Genomic DNA, 18910 nt, shown 5'->3' with positions numbered 1-18910 from the left:
CTACCATGTCAAGATGAATTACACCAACATCTACTCCGAGCTCATTATATTTCAAATATTTGGACAAATGCTCATAAAAAAGTACCAACAGAATTGATTGTTGAAGAACATGGTTGGGAGTTTGAAGATGAAACATATAAATTCAAATGGTTTAGTGTACCTCAGATGCCAGAATCAGTTCGAGAAGTAGTGATTGAAAATGAAGCAGATAATGAATGTGGTATTATTGAAAGTGAAAGTAACGAAGATGATGAATGTGATGACATCAATGAGAAAAATGAAGAAATTTTTAAAGTTTTTCTAATTCTTAACTTCTAATAAAGTATTTTTTTTTCTTATCGGAAAAATCGTTTGAAAATTTTTGGAAAAAATCATGGTATAACTGACAGAAAATCGAAAGGATTCTACAAATTAGATTTTACCTCAAAAAATTACGAAAATTTTCATTTACGGAAATTTTTTTGGAAAATTTTGAGGAAAACTCTACTTGACGCTTTTCAGAATAGTAACAGAAGTGAGCATACAAATTTTCAAATCAATCGGTATAAAAATATTATAATAAAATCAGTTTGAAAATTGTTACCGAGACCTAAAATGCGCAGGCAAGTGGTACATTTGACCCCGTTTTATGGCTCTCTGTACCAACCCAGCTGTCCGCCCTTTTGGATTTAGAGTTTTTAGGGGCTAAATAATGAGCCATGAAAATGGCGGACATATTACTTATCGTTAATTTTTTCCCAAAAAATTGCAATTTCACCCCTGTCCGCCACCCCTTATGTATCCACTCTCGCGTCCGCCCTTTGGGATTTCGTCTAGTTATACCAAGATCTTAATCTGGGCAAATTTTCAGCCATATTATCGATCGTTAATTTTTCCGAAAAAAAATGACAACTTCATCCCTGTATAGCCACCCCCTGTACCACGAGCGGCGTCCGCCTGTAAGGCAAAGTCTTAACCCAATTACAATGAATATATTCCAATAGAGAAATGTCATATTACTGATCAGTTTAAAATTTCGGCTCTATCTCTCCGACTATTAGGCAAACTCCTCTTTCCTTTAAAGGAGACAGATAGTTGAACGATATTTTATACAATGTCTATCACCGGATATGGATTTATTTTTGTCCAAGTTTTATATTGGTCCACTATTTCAAATGTAGTTCAAACAGACATATATTAAATTGTATGTTCCGTTTTAAATTCGTTCAATCTGTATACTCGGCCACACTAATCCTACTTTATGTGACAATTGTAATGTTCCACTCAGTTTTAAGCATATCCTTGTGAAGTGTTCAAGATACCAGTTGCAGAGATAGACCAACCACATTATCGGATCAACGTGTGAAATCTTAGGAGAAAAATGTAATATTGAACAATTGGTAAAATTCCTTAAAAACATTAATATACTTAACAAACTTTAATATTTATAAGTAAATTATCTTATGTATATGTATATATGTCGCTAATAACCGCAGAGGTTGATGCGACAATGTTTGTAAATAAAAAAAGCATGAATGTTTATGTTTTTCTTTATCCTTAAATCGTTTCCTTATTTCATAACGTTCACTATTAAGTCCTATTATGCTATAGCTTAGTGTATTATTCTGGCACAATCTGGCACTGCCGGTTCTTCTTCTTTTAAACAGTACCACGGTTAGGACATGTTTTATCATTAGCTATTCTAATAATTTTGATGTGGTTTAAAGTCCACAAGGAATCTAAGTTCCTGTAGTTGGCTGTATACCATATATAAAAAAAAATTTTATTAAAAATCCCTTATAAAACATATATAATTTAAAAACCCAATCGGGCTATATCACCAAACGTTTTCGGAATCCATGTTCCATCATCAGTGCACTAGGTATACATGTATTGCATGTGTCTCGGGACACATCGTCTCAGGACCAGCAACTTCCCGCGGAGTCATACGCCGTCATGTTGCCAAATCCACTGGTAACTTTAACATCATAGAATGTATCACAATATAATGTAAACCAAATTTAAAAAAAAACAATTTTTAACGGGTTTTTACCCTCATATGTAGTGGCTCACTACATGTATACCTAGTGCATTGATGATGGAACATGGATTCCGAAAAAGTTTTGTGATATAGCCCGATTGGGGTTTTAAATTATATACCTTTTTTAAAGGATTTTTAATAAAAATTTTTGATGTGGTTTACACATCGTTCTTATTCTCGGTGTATGCATTGGTCTATGATTCTGAGAAATATTTTGGTACATAACTTATTATACTAATTAATCTACACTTTGATTGAGTAGCTTAACTCCTTTTGTAATCATAGAAATAATTATCGACTTCAACCAATCTCCAACATTAAATGCCGATGTCATTTATATTTGGTTTATATGTATGTTTTTCATTACTAACTATATTGGTAACAATAAATTATCCCGATACATAATTCGCTGTTGGTCTAGATTTCGTGTTATCTTTTGCTTTATATTCTTGTTTATTTACCTGCTGTGATTTCATTGGTACATAATAATATTGTTTATGAAATCTCGTTTGATTTTCCAATCCATTTCTGTTGATCTTGCAGCTTATATACACACGTGTTTCGATTGCATTAGTTAATGTAATATTTGTTTTGTTTGGAATCCAAAGTATGATTCGCATAAATAATTCTCTATGCAATACAAAAGTATAGTTTCATAAACAAGTAATCTCCCAAATTAGTTTGGCAACATACAATTACTTCGTAACACGAATATTTTACAGCTGAATTCTTTTTAGTATTCTTGTGGGCTGCTGTTTGAACAAAAGAATTCAGAAAACAAAAGAATAACCGCTTTTGGTCACGTGTATCAGACGCCGTAAAGGTTAGGGGTGGACTTTGGCTTTTGTTAATAATATCACTCAGAGAATTGCGTGGGAGAGTTGAAGGATCATAAAAACAGTAAAGCGGTCAAAGGCGTACAATTTACAATTTAAATAAATAAAATAATTTAAATAATGTAAGTAGAAGAATCATAAATTTGATAATAGTAATAATTAAAAAAAAATGATAATTCTTCTCGTTCTTTTTATGTAGACATGATTTTGTCTTTGTTTTTTCTGTTTTTCAATGTACCTCCAGTAAGTTGTCGTTCCATCGTTTTCGTGGTTTTCCTACTGATCGTCTTCGTATTGGGGAACCGTCTATTATCGTCTTTACATTTCTATTATATGATCCTTCCATTCTAATCTTCTATCTAATCTTTAACCGTATTCATCTCTGCTGTTTCTAACATCCTGTTTGCCCTCTCTGTGTCAGGTCGTGTTTCTGCCACGTATTTCATTATTGGTATGATGACTGTTTTGTAAATTCTGTCTTTCATTTCTTTTCCTTCTTCTTCTTCTTCGCGCGACTAGGATTACTCCTGTTTGTCTGCCTCTTATTCTGTTTCAGTCGTTGTTGACTGTATATTATCTTTCCACCTTTTTGGCGGCCTTCGAACGGGTCTTCTGCTATACGGCTTGTTGTTTTTACAGATGTTCGCTAATCTATCTGGTTCCATTCGGTTTACATGTTCGTTCCAGTGTTTTTTTTTTTCTTGTTTTCATCCACCTGTTAATATTTTGAATTTTGCATTGTTCGCGTATACTTCTGTTGGTTTGTCTGTCTCTTAATGATATGCCCGCTATTGATGTTAATACTTTCATTTCGATATTGTTGATTTGTTGTTTCGTCTTTCTTGTATCGGTCCTTGTCTCCGCTGCATATGTTAGGATTGGTCTTACTGTTGTCTCGTATACTTTCAGTTTGCTTTCCATGGTCAGATATTTTTTTCTCCATATAGTTTCTCGGAGGCAACCACTCACTCTTGCCACTTTTGATGCTTGCCTTGTGGTCTCTGTTCTTATATCCCTGTCACTAGTGATCTCTACTCCTAGGTAATTGAATTTCATTACTTGTTCTACAATTTTGCCGTCTATTTCTAGTTTGCATCTACGCGGCTCTTTACTGATCACTATACATTTAGTTTTTTCTACTGATATTCTCAAATTAAGTTTATTTGCTGTGATATTGAAGGTGTGGAGCTGCCTTTGTAGGTTATCTTCGTTATCAGCAATTAGTACTGCATCATCGGCATAGCATAGTATCGTGATTTTATGCGCTCCCATATGGTATCCGTGTCGTTTTCTTACTTCGTGAATTATTTGATTCATCACCATATTGAATAACATTATTATCATTTCTTTTCCGTTATTTTTATTTCTCCATATTGTTTCATCCATGCAACCTGTGGCTCTGTTTGCTCTATTATCTTAACCTTCCACTTTTGTTTCGAGCTTTCCGTAGCCAGATAATGTGATGTCTAGATATTTAAACTTTAACACATGTTCTATTATCTGACCTTCCAGCTCCAATTATATCTTGCTATCCTTGCTATTATAACCATTCATTTTGCTTTTTTGGGAAATGAAAATGTTAAAGTTTCTGGCGTTTATATTAAATTGAAACAGTAGTTTACGTCGTCTGCATAGCAAATTATTTTAAGTTGTTTTTCTCCCATTTAGTATCCTTGTTCAGTTCTTAATTGTTTTATTATTTCATCCATAATCAGGTTGAACAATAGATGACTAATGGAATCTCCATGTCTTATATCATTGGCAGCTTCAATAGGGTCAGTTAGTTCTTCTTCTACAATTACTTCTATAGTGTTGTTTTAATATTTTCGACTGTTTTGGTTATTTCTAGAGGTATGTGTCTTGTGTATTATTTTGCTTGTAACGAAATACAGTTATGTCGGTTTGTTGTATTCTAATGATTTCTCTTGCACTTGTCTCATTATAAATAATATATCGTCCGTGCAGGATCTTTCCGACCTAAAACCTCGTTGTTTTTTTGCTAGTGTTATAATTTTATCAGTTTATTTGTTACCGCTTTGGTTAATAATTTTAATGTTGTTATTAATAAATTAATTCCTCTGTAATTTTCTAAGTCCGATTTGTATCCCTTTTGGAAGAGCGGTATTAGGATGCTTAATCTCCATTCTTGAGGAATTCTGTTTTATTCGATTATTTTTTTGATAAGTTTAAGTAATTGTTTGGTCAGCTCCGTTCCTCCGTAATTTAGATGTTCGTTCGGTATTCTGTCCTCTCCTGGTGATTATCATGTTTTTAATTTCCTTAATGCTCCCTTCGCCTCTTTCTCCTCAATATTTATTTTTTCGTTTGGGTCACCTCTGGTGTTGGTGGTTCATCATCGTCGCTTTTGGAAAATAGGGATCGAAAGTAGTCTGCTCATGTTTCGTTCTGAATGTGTTTCGTTTTTATTAGTTCGCTCATCTCTTTTCTTTGTCCTCTGATCATTCTCCATATTTCTTTTTGTGTCCCGTAGAAGTCTTGTTCCATCTATTTTGAGAAGCTCTCCAGTGTTTCCCTTTTATTTGTCTAACCAACAGGCTAATAATCTAAAATTTATATTATATACACATGGGAAAATCTAAGGATATAAAGAATATTGTTTTTTATAAATGGATTAATTTTTTTCTGGAACTAATTTAGAGAATTAGTAATCACTTCAACGTATTAATTATACAGTAGAATTTAAATTTAAAAAAAAAGTATTAGGGTATCTCTCTTCTTCTTGTTATAGTACACCTACATACAGAGCATGCCAGTATTAGTTATGTCTGTCCAGTTCATTCCATTCCGTAGCCACATTTGTTTGCGACCTAACCTTGTCTTGCCCTCAATCTTTCTTTGTATAATTATTTAAGGCATTTCATATCTTTTCCCTCTTAGGATATGGACCGGTTATCCAATTTTTCCTACACCATTTCTCACAATATGCGTCCATGATATGCGGAACATTCTTTGCAGCGTCCACACTTCGAAAGCTTCCAGTTTATTAACGAAGAAAGTTTTTAACGTCCATGTCTCGATTTGTCGGAACAATATGGATCACACATAAAATTTTACCATCCTGTAGCGAAAATTAAACGAAAGATCGCGATTACCTAGTAGCGGTTTAAATTTATTAAAAGCCTATCTTGCTTGTTCGGTACGGCATTTTATTCTTGTTGAGGGTCCCATTGGTCATTTAACAATATGTTTAAGTATTTGAATGCTTTTAATTGCTCAATTTGAGCATTATTTATTTGCAGTTGTGTTTTTAAACGTGCGTCTTTATTTTGCCTACATTTAGTTTTTCCTGCAACTATGTAGGGTAAAGGGAGGAGAGATGGACTAGGAGGATAGTCGGTCCGGTAGGTAAACCTGCCCACACTTGGCAAGTATGTCCTACTCTGTTGTACCTTTTAACGTTAGTTGTTAAGAAACGCCAATTGTAAGGCATCGTTGCGTACTTGTAGAAGTGTTATTTACGATAATTAAAACTGCCACGTGTCTTAATTTTATTTGTTTTCTTTTTATTTTTTTGTTTTTTTTTTTTAATTTAATTTTAATAAAAAACAGGTGAGTTTGACCGATTATTTGCTGGTTTATTATTGAACTATATTTAAAATGTTTATTATAGAGTATCAACTACTGCTGTAGTATGCTTATATTAGACAATACGGACTGGTCCATCTGTCCTCCTATTTGAGGATGGTCCATCTGTCCCCCTATTTAAGAATGGATGAACCACTTACTAAGAGGAAAGTTGAACCAGTATGTTTGGATTTTGGATTATGCCCAATAAATATATTCGCAAACCTCTAGGAAGCTAAGTGATGCCATAGATGTTGTAAAGAATGGTGATATGGGTATTAATGAAGCCTCCTAAGCATTATATTTTTAGCAATATCATTTTTATGATAAACCCGGACACGTGTTTAATACTGACGAAACAGGACAAAAAGTGAATACTAGATCCGGTCAAGCTCTAGCCGAAAATGATTTAAAATGTGACCACAAACAAGCCCTGGGAAAAAAGGTGAAACGATCAGTGTAATAGCTTGCTGTAATTACTATTTTAATGGAAATAAGCCACAAAAAAACACAAAATTTGTTTAGTTTATTAATGTTTGTATTTGGAGAACGATTTTCGAAGTGGAAATTGAAACGTCAATAAATTCATTTTAAAATTTAATTGTGGCTTATTCCCATTACAATAGTAACTACTTTTAGATGTCACAAAAAAACAACTTCAAAATAATAGCTTGCTGTAGTGCAGAAAAAATTTTTTGCCCCCATATTGCATTTTTAAGGGGAAATTACAAAAAAAAGTCTAATGGTATGCCACAGGGTTCCAAGATTAGGATGTCGGAAAAATTAGCATACGTTAACAGTGACATTTTATTGAAATGTTTACAAATACGCTTTTTGCCAAGAAAGCCTCCAGGTAATATCTTCTTAATATTAGATGGTGACACATCTCATACAACCAACCTGGATCTACTAGAATTTGCAGACAAAAACAAAAGAATTTTATTTTCTTAGAGACAAATTCACATCTTTTTCAAAAACGCAACTCTTTAAATGGTAGCACTCTGTGATTTTTTCATTTTTGACCATATGAAACAATAAAACTCCTTTAACATTGTAGATCCTTTTAGCCCTATTTTTTGAACATAATACCTCAGAACAGTAAGTTTTGGTTGTGCGGCATTCGAAAAAATGGGAAATGCGTTTAAAACAAATGTCCAGATCAATTTAAAAAGAAAAGCTTTTTACAAATGGAGGAGCACAAAGCTTAACTCTCACCAAAAGATCAGCGAAAAAATTGAGAAGGGCACAACGTAAAATGGAGAAATCAATGCTTGGAATAAGCTTGAGAAATAGTCTGAAAAAGAAGGAACCGAACTGAACGACATTATCAAACGCATTACAATACAAAAATGGAAATGAACGGGACAAGTTGCAAGAATAAAAGACGACAGGTGGACAAAAACATTTCTTCAGTGACTTGACTCTCCTCGTCGTGTAAATGGACTCTTCCATCTTTTTCCTGTGAATGTGATCCACGAACCTCTATTTCGTTTCGTGGCGCTACTTCCGTAACTCTCGCCCCAACATTTTACTGTAGATCAAAAATAATACATCGCTAGTACAGAATGATGTTTAAATACAATACATAAATATTTGTCTGCTTATAAACTTACTAATATGTTAATGTTCAATTAAAATCAAAACCAAGATCCCATTTAAAAGTACGGCTATGGTAGCTGCTACTCTGGTATACATTGTATAATAAATTGCAAACGAACGTATCTAAGTAAGGCTTCGGAGCATTTTTGCACATGTCCATTTGTTATGAAAACAATGCCGCTGAAAAATGTTTTGGTACTTAGAGCCCTGGAGGCCTCTCGCGTTCAAATTAATTATGAGGGCACGATCGTAGCGTACAACAAAAACCGGATTTGATGAATGATTTTTGTACAAAAATACGGATGAAAAAGCGAAAGGAGCAGGCACATGTTATAACAGGATTCACTTAAGTTTTAGGCAAACGCTCTCGAATATTTATACAAAAATCTCAAATTTGTTTACAATATACAACCACTAGATCTTAAATAAAACCAGTAATCTAAAACTAATTCGTGTCTTTTTTTAATTTTCGTTCTTTGGTAGAAATATAACGTTTATTATCTACTTCTACCTAACTAAAAAATAGTTTATCGCTGTTTTATTCATTCTGTTTTTGTAATCTTATTTATGCGCGATGTCATTTAATTTTAAATTTTTTTCCATTCAGTAGTAGTCTTAAATATTTAGTGATAGGCCAATATCGTCTAGTCTTATGGCTCTATCCCCAGTATTTAACCTTAATTATTAAACAGAAAAATCTTACAAAAATATAAATAATTTATAGTATAATATAAATTTTTGATACTGAAATAAAAAAACAAACAAGCTAACAAAGTACCAATTGATCAACAAGATACATGGTTGCAGGAATTCTACGCATGAGTTCCAAATGGCGATACCGTACAAGAACATATCCAAACAGTATCCAGAGAAAACCACAATCTTGACGAAAACTTTCATCTATGAAAATTGCATCGAGCCCTTGAACAAAGAAATAAGACCAGGTATAGACAATGTAATATTCGCTGTTGTTCAACTTACCGATAGAATATAAAATTTCACTAGTAAACATTTTCAACAATATTTGGACAAACAAGACACTAGAATCAAATAGTTGGACTAAATACCTGGTAATTCCGATTAAAAATCTGGCATACCAGAACGTGATCCAAGTTCTTACCGACCTATCTCATTGTCTTTATGTCTTTTAAAAATACTCGAAAGTATACTTCCAAGTTCCAATTAATAATGAGGAATTTTCATACCCCCGAATAACTAATATTGGATTGCCACAAGAGATTATCTTAATCCCGATTTTATGTATTCTGTACTAAATATAAAAGAAATATGGACAATAAATCCTTATGCGATGATTGGAATATTGGAATACTTTGGACCATTCACAAAAAGGAGATATCTTTGAATGCTCTAACCACAGAGAAATTACCCTTCTAAACGAAGCATATAAAATATTTTCCACAGTACTATGTCACCGTATGGCACTATATGCAGAACGGATAGTAGGAAAATACCAAGCTGGTTTCAGAGGTGGTAAATCGACAATTTATCAGAATGCAACCCTGCAACAAATTAAAAAAAAAACACTGGCATATGGCATTGATACTCATCACATATTTATAGACTATAAAGCAGTCTGTAACATTTTTTTAATTAATATATTAAATTAATTTTAATTTCTTTTACCCATGTGGATGATACGTTGATGGTCGTGTTTACGATCAGAAATTTTTATTGGGAAACTACCGAAATATGACTGAAGAATCTACCTAAGTATTTATTTAAAGACGCCGGTCTGGCGAATCCTTAGTTAATCCTTTTTCGGGTTCTTTGTCATAAATTCGGTAATTGTCGTCGAACGCCCTTTGTAATGTTTTTCGGGAAAAACCTAATCTAGGAGATTTGATATTTCATCACGTTTGTAGGTAGCAGGATACCGTTATGTTCAATGTTAATTAGAACTTTTTACCTTCTCAGAAATACATACAACTGGCCTATGATTTTTGAGTGGAAGATACCCTCACCTTTTCTTGGGTAGTTTGGTAAAATTTTAGAGGACCCAAGTCACTTACCGGTGGGCATTCGTCGAGTTAAGACGCTTACTCACATTATCGTATCTGCTACCTTACCGTCTCTGTGCGTTTTCTTTAGACGTGTGTATACACTTGTTTATTTGAGTTTTTTTTGATCCTATACTATATTAGATTAAATATAGTCATAAAGCACCTTTAAGGGTAATTAAATTCAGTGTTTAATACCAGTATAGGATTAACTTCAGTGACTTAAAGCAGCAGTCGTCAGGAATTACTGTAAGTTAACATAATCTTAATATCTCCACCTATCTGGGCAAGTAATATGGTATGGTATCATATCATCTTCCATTATCTGGATGTATCTAACGATCATACATGTCTTCAAATGTAGTTGAGAGTAACTACTGAATTTTGTATTAAATTTAAAGAACAGTCAGTATTTTGTTACGAATCAAATAATCGACTTAACCTAGTGCGGTTTGGTTAAATTTTTATGTTTTCACTTCAGTAATTTTTTTGTATTTTTGTAAATTTAGATTTTATTAATTTTTGTTATCTTTGGTGTTTGTTATAATTTTTTATTCATTTTTTGCTGTAATATCTCGAGATACGCCAAAACTTTATTTGTGCATGATTGTGTTCAGCGGCGTCATAATTTTGTTGTTGAATATATTGTTATTGTTTTATGTATGTATTTTATTTGTCGACTCCTAACAAAGTTCCCTGATATAACCATAACTCTGAATATTTGCTTTTTACCTTTAAATATAACTATACCTTTGACCAGTAGAAAGATCAGGCTGATTAAAGTTTGTAGGTAAGTAAGTGTATTACCTGATATATTTATTTTTTTGTTTATGTAGAATGTTGACCAAATTTATTGAATAACTAACTGTTGATATCTTTTCTTGGGTTTGATCTCTGAACCTAAATATATTTCCTTATCTCTTTTCTTTTCTAAGGTTTCTTAATTTTCTCCTTAAACCCCAAAAAATTAAGTGGCGCCCTGTTCCCTATCTTATCTTTGGTAATTTTACCCATCTATCTTTTTGTCTATTTCTGTATCTTTTTCAATATCTCTTATCGTATCTTTACTTATTTCGTCCGTTGGACCCATTCCTGGTTCCAAAAGCTAGTTTCGAACCCACGACTCACTCTCCACCAACCATCTGGCTGCCGTCCGCAGTGTCTCCATTGGTGACCTTTCTAGCACCATCCAAAAAAGGTTTCCGAGGTTACAAGTCTACGACTCTGTGAATAGAAGAGAAATGTTCAAAGCAATGAAAGAGCTAGGAATACCAAATCAGTTGGTAAATTTAACAAAACTGACTCTTAAAAGAGTTGAATGAAATAAATTCAGGGAAAACTGTCTGAACCTTTTAAAACAAATAACGGGCTGCCCAGTGAGGCCTCTCCTGTATACTGTTCAATCTAGCACTGAAAAAAGTAGAAGGTGTGTCACAAATCACAACCATTGGTTCAATATATAATAAATCTGCCTATGCTGATGATATCAATATTGTTGGTAGAACGGAAAATGTTGTACGAGAGGAATATGTAGCATTAAAAGAATCTATAAGCTACAAAAATGGGTTTAATAATGAACACCAACAAAACGAAGTATATAAAGATAAGCACGCAACCACAAATCCTAGGACAATTTGTTATAGAAAAGGACGTCATCGAAGCAGTGAACGAATTTGTATACCTGGAAGGCTGGAAGCGCTTCTTTAACACTGAAAATAATACTACCGCAGAGATAAACCGCAGAATTTGCACGATCAACAGATGCTATTTTATGTCCAATCTCCTCCTTAAATTCACAATTATATCCAGATATCGTAAAACGTATTAAGATAGGACGTCTGAGTTGGATAGGGCATGTAATGCGGATGGAACAAAATGACCCATCTAGAAAAACGCTCCTTGATAGACCCATTGGTCAGAGAAGAAGACCCAAAACAAGGTTTCTTGATAACATCGATGAAGACATGAGAAAAATGGGAATACGTGCTTGGCAGAGGAAGGCGATGGATAGGGACGACTTAAGAGAAACTCTTGAGGAGACTAGAACCCACGCAGGGTTGAAAAGCCAGAATGATGATATACTACTATGTACTACTTAGATCTTCAATTTAGTATACCCAACCATACAAAAATTCTTTAATATGCTTCAATTTCTGACTTCTGCTTCAAAAACTGAGGTGTGTTATTTTTCCAAAAAACCGAGTTACACAAGGTAATCTTAAAATCATGAATGTGTTGCTTGTGTGAGTCCATTTCAAAAGGTAAAAGAAATAATAAATTAGACTTACTCACAATCAATTTAATTTAACTATCAGACGACCGGTTTCGCTTTCTACAATATGCAAAGCGTCTTCAGGTCATGATACAAAGTTAAATGAATGCTGAAAATAATAAACTCATATTAGGGTGTTGTCTAATAAAGGTAAAACAAAAATAGGTGATATAAATTATATAAATTACAGTAATTATGCCAATATTATATGTCTGTGGTTTTTCAAAATGAATAAAATGTTTAAGCAGACAAGGTAAGACCCATAAATTGGTAAAATAGTCTATTAAACTGTAATGAATTAATAAATAAACAAATAAATAAAACATTACTTACATGCCGGTACTCTATTAATTGATGGTTGAAAGAACATGGTTCAAACTATCTTGTATTGTTGATTGGAGAACTCAAGTCAACTATTGTAATTGTTTAACAGTAAACGGGGAAGTTCTTGAGGAGACAGATTTTGGTAAATGTAATTGTTTGTTTGATGAAAGTAATGTTCTATACCATTAAGTTCTTTAAAGTTATTTATATTTATTCTGGAGATATATTTATGAAATGTGTGTTATTTATTGAGATTTTTATTTTTGTTTTGGAAGGTGACAGTTGTGAGACAATGAATAAGAATAGATGTACAAATTGTGTGGGTGTGCAATTATATCAGCTTGTAATTATCAAATTTCTTTGATAAAGTTAATTGCAATATGTGGCAAATTGTTGCAAAGTCCAATATATAAAGTTAAAAATTAAAATTGAGACACTTTAAGACACACAGAAAACACACAGAAAACACTTAAAAAAACGGGGGGACGAAACAGACATTAAATTTAAAAAAGGGGAGACCGGAAATTGGTTATACCAACAGGTAAAAAGTTCTCTATTTAAACCGGTGTAAAGCAAAATTATTCTTATTTCAATTTTTCTGTACCATGAGCAGAAATATCATCACTCCGACATGAACAATGGTGAGTTTGTATAATAATTTCTGTAACACTTTAACAATTTCAAATTTATAGCAGTTTATAGTTAAACTATAATATTTCTATTTGAAAATGTTGATTTGCATATTATTAGGAATAACAAAATTCATTTAATTAATACTGCTAGTCTGAACGAACCCACAATGTTGTGTTGGGAACAATCAAACCACGTGTTGAATTTGAAATCAAATATTTTGTAAAATGAGTGTATTTCGAAACCAGATGGGATGTAATAATAATTTTGGGTTAAATAAGTTGAGGTACCATACCAGTTCAATACTGATATTTTTTTCCGGTTTCCTAAAACCTATAGTTTTAGGAAAAGTAGTTTCTAGTAATATGTTAATGAAATTCTGTGAACAAAAAACCTAGATCCATGGGGGACAATATTTTAAACTTTATGTAGAGAATTTAAATGATCCAAGAAGTATATCAAATGTATTTGAATGTATATCGGATTCTGGAATAAAGTATTGTTTGACCATGATATTGAAGTTAATTCCAAAAATGCATGAAGATAATGGATACTATATGGAAACCTCATATGAAAGTTGATTTTGGGGAATCAATTCTATAAGTATATGGGATTCTGGAATAAAGTATTGTTTGACCATGATATTGAAGTTAATTCCAAAAATGCATGAAGATAATGGATACTATATGGAAACCTCATATGAAAGTTGATTTTGGGGAATCAATTCTATAAGTATATGGGTTTTGGTGTGGAAACCAGGAATGGAGTGAGATCAGGTAATATTATTTATATTAAATTTTATGTCAATACTGAGTATAGTGGTGTGTATTCTAGTTCTAACTGTGCATTTAATGTATCTGATGTGTGATTTTTTAGGGATTTTAATATTTCTAAATGTTCCAGGTTATTTAGTAAGGAGCCTTTATTACAAGTATGTGAAATCTGTTTGTGGATCAAAGCTGTGGTTTTTTCGTCGGATATGTTGGGAGAAGTGTGATTGACCCGATGTTGGACGTTCTATATATCTAAGATGTTCTCTTAGTCTAATATTGAAGGATCTGAAGGTTCTACCGATATAGCATGCATTGCAGGTATGGCAGCTCAAATTATATACTCCGCTATACTCAAGTGAGTTACGTTTATCCTTGTTATTTAAGAAAGTCAATCCTAAATTAGAGGCAGTTTTAAACGAGATGTTTATGTAGTCATCAAAGACTTTTGCAATCTTATAAGAAAGTTCACCTATGTATGTTAAGGTGATCTTAATGCGAGAAAATTTAATTTCCCTATTAAAAGGTGCGTTAAGTATCTGGGTACCTATCTAGATAGAAAATTGTTATGGAAAAATCATATTTATCAAATTGTTAAAAAATCAGAAATCTCAATAAACAATTTAAGAACATTCTGTAAAACAAATTGGGAGTAGACCCAAACATTGTTTTGATGGATGTTTTACCGTAACATGATTCGGTCGATTAGGTCGATTTTCGAATATATAGCTGTCATTTATTTGGATCAGCGGCCAATACACATTTAAATAAACTTGAAGTTCAAAAAAATATGCCTGAGACTATGCCTAGGTCTGTAAAAAATTAAAAGTATATCTGCCTGACAGATATTCTTTTAGTTTTTTACTTTTTAGGAATGAATTGATTGAGAGTAGTGAGTGGATGTGAAGATCCGATTATCCGATGTTCTATGACGCTTTTTTCGAATCCAAGGTTACTGAAAGTTATTGGACGATGCTATTAATAACCCTTTATAGACAAAAGTATACTATTGCATTTTCTTTCAACTAAAGCTTCACAATTCTCCTACACATGTTTCTAGCTTTTATCTCTCGTCAGGAAGACTTAAAAATCGAATTAAAATAAAATGCTGTTTATCTATGTGGGCCATGTATGAGCCTATAACGGTTTCCCGAAAACAGTCTAATTTGTACCATATAGATCTTAATAAAATATTATGTAACAAGAAAAAATATTACATATAAAAGGAGAAGTTGCAGAAATGTATTTTAGAAGAATTATACTAGTAATCGTTGCCTCTGAAGAAGGTACTAAGATTGCTAGTTTTTGAAAATTATGATCTGAATTAATAGTAGTATGTTATAAACATTTCTACTAAAATATAATTTTTTATCATTCTGTACGGCTTTCCTATCGGCCATTGGCATGAACTGTAGTAGTCTTGTGAATTTTCTCTAGTAATAACAAATATTTTAATTTATTTTTTTTAATTTATAATCATTACTTCAGTACTAAATCTCCGATATCTAGTTTTATTAATCCAAAGTTCACATAAACGAAACTTCCATATCTCTAAAGTAAACTACTTAGCCTATCGTGTTGACAAGTCTTATTTTCCTCACCTAAAGTGTTAGTTGTAAAGCCCTTTAGTGATTACCGAAAAATGTTGATGGTTCTGATACGTTGCATGGCGCTACTGACATGTACCACGCCTGTCGAAAGGTAATTAAATTTAATGAGTACTATTAGGGTAGATAACTACTTTTAAAACGTAGGTTCCATATGGTTTTATTGACACGTTGAAAGACTCAATTCTGCCGGAGTTGGAATAAAAAATCTGTTTGAATTAATATTTGTCGTTGGGAATTAAAACCTCATTAACAACCGGGAGCCCAAATTTTGTATATTTTGGGAAAATATAATGTAATATATAGCATAAAATTATTACAATATAACAGTAACATTAATATGAAATAGTTAATTTATTTGCAATTATGTAGATATCATAATTATATTTAAATAAATCTGGCTATACATTGGAGTGAAGCTTCTATACTGGCGTTGTATTTTACTTTAATCTCTTTAGTGAAATGCTAAGGCGAGCGTCACGGAACTAGCGCCACAAAATGGCGTCGTCACGAGTAGCGTCATAGAACAGCGGATCTTCACATCGATTCGAGATTAAAGAGAACTAACAAAATACAGATATTAAATAAAAAGTAAAAAATTAAAAGTATATATATATATATATATATATATATATATATATATATATATATATATATATATATATATGTCAGGCAGATATACTTTTAATTTTTTACAGACCTAGTTCTCTACGTCCTCCTCTATCTTTTCTCCTTAAAGATGCATATCATTGCAAATTCTAAGGATTACTTCCGTTCCTAATTATCCCATTTCTTTGAGTGTTTCAGCTGTTATTCCATCTTTATTCCATCTTCTCCTTCGGCTTTTCTGAATTTTAGCTTTTTTATTGCAGCCTTAATTTCTGATTTCAATAATTGAGGTTCTTTTTCATAACTTCTTTTCTCTGTATTATTGTCTGGGTCGTTGTTAGAGAATAGTATTTCGCAATATTGTTTCCACACCTATACGATACCGTCTGGGTTTGTTAGGTTATTTCCACTATTATTTTTGATGATCTGTGTCTGCGGTTTGAATTCTCTCAAGATACTTGACTTTTCTAGATTCTAGATTCTTGGCGGTCAGCATGTTCCATTAGTTGTACACATATTTTTTTAATATAATTATTTTTGTCCCTTCTGCACAAGTGTTTTATAGTTGTAATTATGGTGCATATGTCTATTTCTTTTTGTTCTGAATTTGATGTGAAGTTTTCGTCTTTCTTCTATAAGATTAAGAGTCTCTTCAGTCATCCAATGTATTTTCCTAGCTGTTTTTTCTTTGGAATTAGTATTGTTGATGACTTCAGTGATCCATTTCTTTGTGTATTCCACGTTGTCAGGGTCCCCGGTAGTCACTGGTAGGTCAGCTTCTGCTAATGCTTCTTTAAACTTTTCCGGGTGTTTTGGCATCAATTTTTGTCTTTTATTTGTGATTGTTTTACTGTGTAACTTAATGCGAAATTCTGCTTGTAACAGTTTGTGGTCGGGACCACAGTCAGTAGCTGGTTTTGTCTTCACGTTGATTATTGAGCTCCTCCATCGTTTAGTGGCAAGAATATAATCTATTTGGTTCTTGTATGTCCTCCAGGCGAAGACCATGTTGATAATCTTCGCGGATGATGTTTAAACATTGTGTTTACTATACTAAGATCCATATCGATGGCAAATTAAAGGAGCCATTCACCTCGTTCATTTCGCTCGCCCAATCCATGCTCACCTATCATTCCAATCTGCTATTATCTTCATTGGTTCTTTTTTGGAAATGTTAAGATGGTTTCATGGATCAGGTAGTATGTTTCTTCTGCTATATCTTCTGCCTGCTTCTCTACGTAATGAGTGCAAAATATGGTGTTTTGCTAGGAAAAACTGTAGATATATTGTCGTTTTATAGCTTCTAAGTTTGGATCCGTATTTCACCTAATTTGTCATCGAAGAGAAGTCTCCTGACTTCTTTTTACTTTATACATATATATATATATATATATATATATATATATATATATATATATATATATATATATATATATATATATATATATATATATATATATATATATAAGAACAAAAATAATTAAAGAAACATTTTATTCTCCCAAGGTATTTTGAGAACGATTTCCGAAGTAGAAATTCAATAAAGAAACGTCAATAAAGTTATTTTAAACTTAAATTGTCGCTTATTCCCAATTAATGTGGTAATTGCTTTAAGATGCCACAAAAAAATGCTTTAGAGCAATTTTTTATTCTCTCTAAAAATCGGTTGTGTCAAACAGTTAAGTGGTAAAAAATTATAAAAAATTAGGGTTTAGAATTATCAACAGAATATAGCTCTCGTTAAATTTAAATAATTTCAGTTGGTAGCAGATCTAAATTTTCAAAAAGACCAATATTTTTCGTGTTATGACACACACCAAAAATTACAATACCTAAATCATGCAAAATGTAAATGTGAAAAGTCAATTACTGGCCGCGATTCAATTTTGAGCGTTCGTTCGCGAGTGAAATCATCGAAACAAATTGAATAAATAAACCCAAAATGTAAAAGGAAGGCAGAAACAATATCGCAACAAAAGCTCTCCTGTAAACTGAAATGAACATCCATTACAATCAGCGAGAAATTAGCATTCCGAAAAGCGGCTTCCGCGGCTCCGGAATTTAATTATACACAATTCGGTGATGTAATATTTATGTATTTATTTAAATGCGATGGTAATCCTCTGGCCGAGAGGAATCCATTGGTATAAGGGGAGTTTCCACCACCGACTTTGGATGCTTTATTTAAATCACCGAATACCGCATACTGTTTACGGTCGCTACACTTAATGACTTTCTAAGGTGTCTTAGAGGTTTTAGCGTTTATTTTATCGTGAGCACAGCATCTCTCAGGACAATTGCTCGGGAAGAGAGAAAAAACTCATTTCAATAACTGCTCTCCACAATAACTTGCATTTACATAATCCTTATCCAGTAGATTTTGTTTAAACAATGATTGCTTTTAATTCCGTTTATATATGCTGTATAATATCCAAATACACATAAAATTTTTTATGTGTTTTTTTTTACAAAAGCATGAAATGACGTTAAAAATTGTTACGCTTTATATTACACAGCTATGTCTTACCAATAATCCGTTCTATTTAGTCTTATCATTTTTATCACCGTTTAATCATTTCGTCTTATGGCTTACGCTTTCATTTGTACTTTACGGTGAAAATTTGTGTTTAAACAAATTCA

The sequence above is a fragment of the Diabrotica undecimpunctata genome, chromosome 7 (genome assembly GCF_040954645.1).
Source record: "Diabrotica undecimpunctata isolate CICGRU chromosome 7, icDiaUnde3, whole genome shotgun sequence".
Lineage (NCBI taxonomy): Eukaryota > Metazoa > Arthropoda > Insecta > Coleoptera > Chrysomelidae > Diabrotica > Diabrotica undecimpunctata.
This window is presented reverse-complemented; position numbering follows the sequence as displayed.